This window comes from Ursus maritimus, unplaced genomic scaffold, assembly GCF_017311325.1.
Source record: "Ursus maritimus isolate PB19 unplaced genomic scaffold, ASM1731132v1 scaffold_16, whole genome shotgun sequence".
Lineage (NCBI taxonomy): Eukaryota > Metazoa > Chordata > Mammalia > Carnivora > Ursidae > Ursus > Ursus maritimus.
This window is the reverse complement of record NW_024424008.1, coordinates 40,985,730-40,993,966: the sequence shown is the minus strand read 5'-3', so window position 1 is coordinate 40,993,966 and position 8,237 is coordinate 40,985,730. Positions and strand designations below refer to the sequence as shown.

General features: G+C 38.3%; 1 pseudogene; it reads left to right on the top strand.

Moving 5' to 3' along the window:
- The first annotated feature begins 5,604 nt into the window (after positions 1-5,604).
- LOC103660742 lies at positions 5,605-6,447 on the top strand (annotated as a pseudogene).
- The last annotated feature ends 1,790 nt before the right edge of the window (positions 6,448-8,237 follow it).

The window sequence follows — 8,237 nt, the reverse complement described above, 5'->3', positions numbered from 1 at the left end:
TTTGTCTGGGATATTTTGGTAGAACTCCCTTGATCCTTCAGGCTGTAAAAAAGAGTTCTATGTTTGCTACTCTTTGGTAAAGCATACTGACTTCATGAATATGTGGCTCATTTTCTTTCCCTATTTGTTCAGCGAGGATTATTGTAGGAAAGTTCTGAGATTTTCACCTAGGAAAAAAAGATTTGTGGCATGAAAGATAACACTTCAGTTCCTAAATGGACATGTTACATAGTCCTGGAATCCAGTGGCCTCTGGAGAAAGCCCTGTCTGTGTCAATACTGAGGCTACAAAGATAATTACTTTTTTTTTTTTAAGGCATTAATCTATCACTAAAGTTACACATTTGTGAGGAGAGTAATTGTCCTGTTTTTTCTGTACTGTCAGAAGCCATGGCTAAGCCCATGAGGACCTGTTGATATTGATGTCGCCATTTTGTTTTTGTTTTTGTTTTTTTGTTTTTTGTTTTGTATCCCATGAAATTGCCTGGCCAGTGGTTTCAATAGCCAGTGGATCCCTGGCAGAGCAGGCCAAGTCCTTGCATGGGCAGAGCCAGTGGGAGGACAAAGGGACTCGATCTACACCTTCTCGGTTATAGGACCCTGATTCTGAGTTAAGTATCAGGAGAGGCTGACAGCTTCAGGACATAAAGGCGCTTTTAAACAGGAACACATCATTCCCCTCTTGTGTCTGAGAACAATGTCCCCCAGACTCAGGCTCAGAGAAGCACAGTAACTTACTTAGACATGTAGAACCAATGGGTTTTGGACCTGGATTTAACTGTACTCCAAGATCCAGGCTACAAAATTTCCATCATTTTTAGCAGAAAAGACTAGAAGCTGTTCAGAGTTGTTCTTGAATTTGATCCAGACATCATTTCAGTCTGTGAGTTGCTTACTACAGTCCTTTACCTGCCATCCCAACCTCAACTTGTGCTATTCTTCTAGCTCCCAAGGAGCAGGACAGCGTCAGTGAAGCAGAAGTTCATCTTTTCTTTGCCAGCATTAATCAGAGACAGTCGAGAGCAGTAAAGGTACACCTAGCAAACTCAATCCTAAGAAAGCCTAACTTAACTTCTACAGTGAATCCAGCTCAATTTTTAACACCAATTCATTTGGGGAAGCTTTTTAAATTCTGCACTTACTTGAAGATTATAGGAAATTGAATTAAGAGGCTTTTTGACCCTCTGCTAGCTGGGATATAGATCAGGGCTCAGACTGGCTGCTGCCTTATGTTGGCAAGGTAACGTGGGCAAGTCATCCACAGCCTGCCTTTTGATCTGTAACACAGAGCTAAGAACTCATGATTGGTTTAGTCTCATTGATCGGGTGCTCAAGTGCATGTGGGAACTTGAATGCTGTGATCCTGCAGACACAGTTCAATACCCAGTCCACAGGGGTGCTAAAAAGGAATCTTCCAAAATGCAAACCTGGTCATCATCCCCATTCCCCATCCCCCACCCTAACACCCGTTAGTGACTTTCTTGTCCCATCAGAACAATGCCAATGCCCTCTTTCTGACATTTAGTTTGGCTAGAGTCTGGCCCCTTTTCAGCCCCAGCTCCTACCCTTCCTACTACTAGACCAGCACTTGGTGCTGGTAGGTCTATTTAAGTGTAAATGCGGTTCTTACGCAGATCTTAGGTGCTCCATGTGGAACTTATCCTTCTAACCCCTCCACTTCCAAGGTCAGCGATTCCAGCAAGCCTTCTCCTTGTCTGCACTAGACTATGTTAGGGCTTCTCCTGTACTTCCCTAACACTTTAGATACGATCCTCATCACACTGTATTGTGGTGAGCAATTTTCTTATGCATACTACCACGTTTCCAGGAGCTTATTGAGAGCAGGACCTGTCTCCTATTGAATTACATGTTCTAAGTATCGACTTGGTGTGTAGTAAAACACTAAATGGATGCTCAGTATTTGTGTTTTAAAAGGAGATTAGGAATTCAAAATAGAAGACTTGATTTGCTTGTCCCAATGTCATAATTTTTTAATCTCAGTTTTTGAAATCGAAGTAACCTATATGCCGTGTAAACACATGTATGTTTACTGCAGGCATGTTTTGTGACTCTTGAAATCTCTAAGCTGGCACTCGTGGTTCAGGAAAGGTACACACTGAATTCCCAGCTACTGAGCTATGGCAAGGATGCAGGTGAATAAGAAAGAAGGGCAGCTGAGTACAGATTCTAGAAGGTAACATGTAAAACTCAAAAGGTTTCAGCTGGGGAGCTGATTGGTGGGGACTGATCTCCAAATCCAAGAAATCAGCTTGATATCGGTATCAGCATATTAGTGAGTAATAGCAGGAAACACACTATTTATTGAGAAAATGGCTGCATAGAAAACCTCCACATAGAGAGAAACTTAGCGGACTAGAAGTCTTCAGAAAATCATAGTTATTTAAGGCATACGTTTCCCTCCCAAAATAACTTCATTGATTTCCCCCATAAATGACTTCCTTTTTGAGATTTTTACTCCGTCCCTTCAGCATACCTTTGCCCTTCCAGTCACCTAAAATTATAAACCTTGGAGACTTTGGAGCATTTTGTATTCTTTTATTTCTAATCATTAATGGTAATGAAAATACTGATGGTAATAATAATAGTAGTAGTGGTAAGTAGTGTTTATTGGTTATTTACTATCTTTCGACTATTAACTACTATTACTATGTTCTAGTTACCATTTAAGTTTCCACTTATTTGAGATACACAGCAACCCATTTGAGATCGATAGCACCATTTTTATTTATTTTTTAAAGTTTTTATTTGAATTCCAGTTAGTTAATATACAGTGTTATATCAGTTTCAGGTGTACAATATAGTGATTCAACACTTCCGTACGTCCCCCAGTGCTCCTCAGACAAGCGCACTCCTTAATCCCCATCACCCATCCCCTTACCCTCCTCCCGCTGGTCACCATGTTTGTTTTCTGCATTGAAGATTTTGCTTCTCAGTTTGCCTCTCTCTCTCTCTTTTTTCCCTTTGCTCATTTGTTTGGTTTCTTCAGTTCCACATATGAGTGAAATTATATGGTATTTGTCTTTCTCTGACTGGATAGTCCCATTTTTAGCATAATAAAAAAAACTGAAGCAATGAAATAATAAATAATTCTCCCAAGGTCACACATTTAATAAATAATGGAGCAGGATTTGTACCCAGGCAGTTTTTAGAACTCATACTCTTAAGTGTTATAATGTACTTGTGCCAGTTCCTCCATATTTTTGTGCTAAAATGTACCCTGTTTCTTTTCACAAGTTGACAATTCCTACCTACACTGGTTTTGTTACTGTCCCGCTAACCAATTTCTGAGTCAGCCTTTTGTCTCAATCTCACTGTACTCTGGCTCATCCCTAATCCTTGTGGGATCAGGAAGGCAATGTGGTGTTGGTGGAAAGCACATGGGCTTGGGAATCATGACAACCTAGGCTTAGGCTGTAAAGGTAATATTTCTACCTATGTCAATTTATTTAACTTCCTAATAATTCCAACTATTTCCTCATGAGTTTTTGTAAAAGTTAAATGAAATAATGTAGTGAATCGAACTTGGCATATAGGAGGTTATCTATAAATTGTAATTTCCTTGTTGAAACAGATTATATTTGGTAAGGACCGGTAAACGACCTGTTTCCCGCCCCCATTTGGATTCTTCTTTGCATAATAAATAAATAAATTCCACTTTCTTCACCATCATACTTGGGCTCCTCTGAGATCTGAACTCAGCCAATCTTTCTAGTTTTATTGTTGAGTTATTTTAGGTAGCCTATTCTATAAAATTATCAAATTATTTCTGAGATATCCCTTTAAATTTACCCTATTCCATAGTTTTGCTTACACAGTTTTCTTTATGCAGGATACAGTCTTTAAATTCCGTTAAAATTACAATTGTTCTTCAAAATCTATGTCCTTTGAAAATTATCATCCTTAAGCATAATAGTGGTCTTCTGAATCTAAATATCTCCAGACATCCTCCCTAAAACCTATAACTTCAACTAGGGGCAGAACTGAAACACATGATCCACACATTCGACATTTTTTAAGAGACAGAAAATTCAAATTGCTTTTCAATAGAGAAATTAACGTTAAGTTGCAAAAGAGTTTCCACCATAGCCATAGCCTGTGAAGATGAAAGGCTGGTGAGAGGGAGACTTAAGAGACCACATGGAAGAGCAGAGTGGAAGATATGGGTGAATCACCTCAGAAGGAAAAAGTACAACACTCAGTGAAAACAAAAATCTGGAACGTGGTGAACAGGGTTGCTCCCAGAATTGGCCACAGGGAGGTTGCTTACTTATTGGAACCAGAGGTGGTGCCTCCTAGTGATGTTACTTTTTTGAGTGAAAAAGATAAAAGGAGTGGTGCTCATTGGAGATGCAACAGCAATGCAAAAGAAGGAAGTAAGGGGGAGAGCTTCAAGAATCTGAAATAAACAAAAGAGAAACCAGGTTTGCAAAAGCACTTTTTATTTCTGCCTCCACCTCTTATGCATCATGTATTAAATTAACTGGACTTGTGGATGATGTCAGAGGAGAGCAGTCTAAAATTAGGAACCTATCCAAAAAATGCCTTGGAATAAGAAAAAAAAAAATCAAACTCCAACAAGGTCACTGTAAAATATGAAGGCAAAAAATACGAATAAAAACATTTTAATTTATTAAAATGCTCCTCCCTAAACCAAAAACAAAACAGAAGAAAATGATTGCACAATTATTCAAATTAAAGTAAATATTCTGAAAAAATTATTGGGCGATTTTAGAAAATAAACACACAGCTGGAATTAGAAATGCAAATCTCATTACTCCTCAAACTAATATACCATGTGTTAAGTAACGGGAATTTAAAAACTTGAAAAGAAAGAAAGAAAGAAAAAAAATGATTAGAAGATCTAAAGAACATAATAAAATACCAGTAAGATAGATCATATGTAGATATAGATATAAATATATATAATATAGATAGATGATAGATAAATAGATCACCCTGATGGGAGAGAATATGCTTTCTTTCTAAATATATATGGATCGTTCATAAGAAAATTGATCAATGTAGGATCACAAACAAAACCACCATAAATTTGGTAAATTAGAGCTATCAGGAACACAATATTTTTATTAGAATGCAAGCCAAACACAAAATCTACTAATTAGAAAATTTTGAAATAAAAATGATATTCACTTTGAAAACAACAACAGAAAAATTTAAACATTTTTTTATCAAATTTTGAGTGAAAGAAGAGCTGCAGAGCAAAATAAGAGAATTTAAGAAAAAATAGTGATCATGACAACAGTACATAATAGAATATATGGGATACCCAGGGCAACCGTTAAGAAAATAAATATAAGAAACAAGAAGGGAATTAAAATGGTATACACAAGTCATATCTAACAAGAACAAAAGGCAGTGATGAAGAAAAAAGACATTTTCCTTCCCCCTCCATTTGTGGAAGCTGCAGCCCAACCCTGAGCCCCGGAGCCCCTGAGCGAACTGAGAGGTCTCGGCAGCAAGCAGAGTGGCTGCTGTCCCTCTCAGGAGATCACCGCATCACCTCTTCCCATGGCCTCGCCTTCCAGTGGCCACGCCTTCCCATGGCTATGGACAGAGCCGCGCGTGACCAAGGCGTATCCTCCATCATATGCTGATCTTGGCAAAGCCCCCAGAGATATTTCCGGCAGAAGATTTGGTTTTGGGTTGGTGAAACTGGGTGTGAAAACGAAGTCATGCAGTGGTTTGGAATTCTGAACATCTGTTCATCGAATACAGACACTGGTAAGGTTCGTGGAACAGCAGAGACCAAACATTGATGGTGTGGGTCTGGTCTCACTTTCACAGAAAAATCAAACACGGATAACTCTCTGGGGAACAGACACTGCAATTGAAGACCAGGTTTATCAAGGTTTGAAGCTAACATTTAATACCCTTCACCCAGCATGAGCGAGTGGTAAAATCAAGTCTTCTTACAAGAGGGAGTTGATGAACCTTGGTTGTGATGTTGACTTTTGAGTTTGCTGGGTTGGATATCTTTGGTTATGCGGGCTGGCTTGCTGACAGTGCCAGATCGACGCTGACAAGAAATAACTCTGCGATGGGCTACAGGACTGGGGACTTCAGCTGCACACTGACGTCAATGATGGGACAGAATTTGGAGGATCAGTGTATCAGAAAATATGTGAAGATCTTGACATTTCAGGAAACCTCGCTTGGACATCAGTTACCAACTGCACTCGCTTTGGCATTATAGCCAAGTATCGGCGGGATCCCACTGCTGCCATTTCTGCAAAAGTCAACAAGTCTAATTTAATTGGAGTGGGCTCAGACTCTGAGGCCTGGGGTCCAGCTTATACTGTCTGCTCTGGTAGCTGGAAAGAGCATTCATGCCGGAGGCCCTGAGCTTGGGCTTGTTCTGTGGCTGGAGGCCTTAATCCAGCTGAAAGAAACCTCTGGGAATGGATAACAGAAGATTTCACTTTCGTCTGTTTCCAGTGTGACCAAGAAGGTGATCAAACCAAAGTCTGATCTAAATAAGAGCTGTGCTTTAAATATTTAGACAGTTACTCGTTAGCTGGTTTCTAGGTGAATTGGTGATCTAATCTAGCTACCCATGCAGCAGTTGTGCCATCCTCTATGTTATTTAAATGTATTTAACCGTTAAATGTGTTACCTCCCCATAATGAAATAGACCTTTATGAATGCTGTGCAATTGTGTGCATGTTTATTTTTATGTCCCTATTAGCACTGCAGCAAGATATAAAATAAACATTCAAAAATTAATAGGTTTCACATAACACAAATCATAAGTAGTTAGACAATATAATGGAAGAGAAATCCCCATTTACAATAACAAAAATATAAAGATGACATACTTAGGAATAATCAGTAAGACAAAACTAATCAAAACATATATGCAAAAGACTGTTAGATGTTCCTAACAACACAAAAGTAGACTTGGGCAAATGGACACACATTTCTTCTTGGTTAGCATGGCTTGGCATCAACAAGATGTCATTTCTTTCTAGGTAAATGTATGGACAATATGATCTTTATTTTATTTTTTTTAAGATTTTATTTATTTATTTGTCAGAAAGAGAACGCACAAGCAGGGGAAATGGCATGCAGGGGGAGAAGCAGGCTCCCCCCACCAGTCCCTGATGTGGGACTTGATCCCAGGACCCCGGGATCACAACCTGAGCCGAAGGCAGACACTTAACCAACTGAGCCACCCAGGCATCCCATGATCTTAATTTTAGAAAGAGCTTTTGTGGAGCTAGTCAAATCAATACTAAAGTCTATATGAAAAAAATAAATATGGGGGAAAAAAAACCCTAAGGAAATACAGGAAAAGAAGAGCTGTGAAGAAGTAGCCCTGAGAGATGAACAGGATATATTATAAAGTCTCTGTAATTAAAACATGTGTTAAGTGGCACATGGCTAGATTTATCCATATCTCACCAACCCACAAATGCATTTAACTTTTGAACTAAAAATTCCACTTCTAGGAAGCTACCATAAAATACTCATTTAACAATACAAAAATATACATATCTGATATTATCCATTGTGGTGTTACTTATAACTGCAAAATAATTGGAAACTATTGATGTGCTCAAACAGGAAATTGATTAAATGAACTTTGGCTTATATATACGGTGGTGTATTATGCAGCTTTAAAAAAAATGAGAAAGATCTCCATGAAATGATCCAAAGTTATACTTAGGATACATGTTAAAAAAAAAAAAAAAGCTAAGTGCTTATTTTTGCAAAAAGAAACATAGCAAACACAGCAGTAAAATTGGTTATCCACAAGCAGAGTAAGAGGTGGCAGGGAGTCAGGGGAGAGTAGGAGGGAGCCGTACAGAGTAGAAGAAAGAAGAGAGCGTGACATTTTTCTGAATATAATTTTTGAACAGTTTTGACTTTTAGAAGCACACTAATGTTATCTACATAGTCAAACAAATGAAACCAAGATGGGAGTTTAAAAAAAGAAAAGTCTAAATCTAAATGCCAATATACAAATAAAACTTACTAAGTTTCACATAAATAACATAACCACAGTGAAAAGTGGGGAAAAAAGAGCTAAACCAAATAATTTTTTAACATGAAACTTTGACTACATGTCCTTAGTGTAGGGGGGAAAGGGATGTAAACAGATCTTGAATCCTTTTTAATAGACTAGGGGTTTGTTTTTTTAGTGGTATGGATGTAGCAATTCTAGAAATTATTTGATATGTTGACCAAATCGCAGAA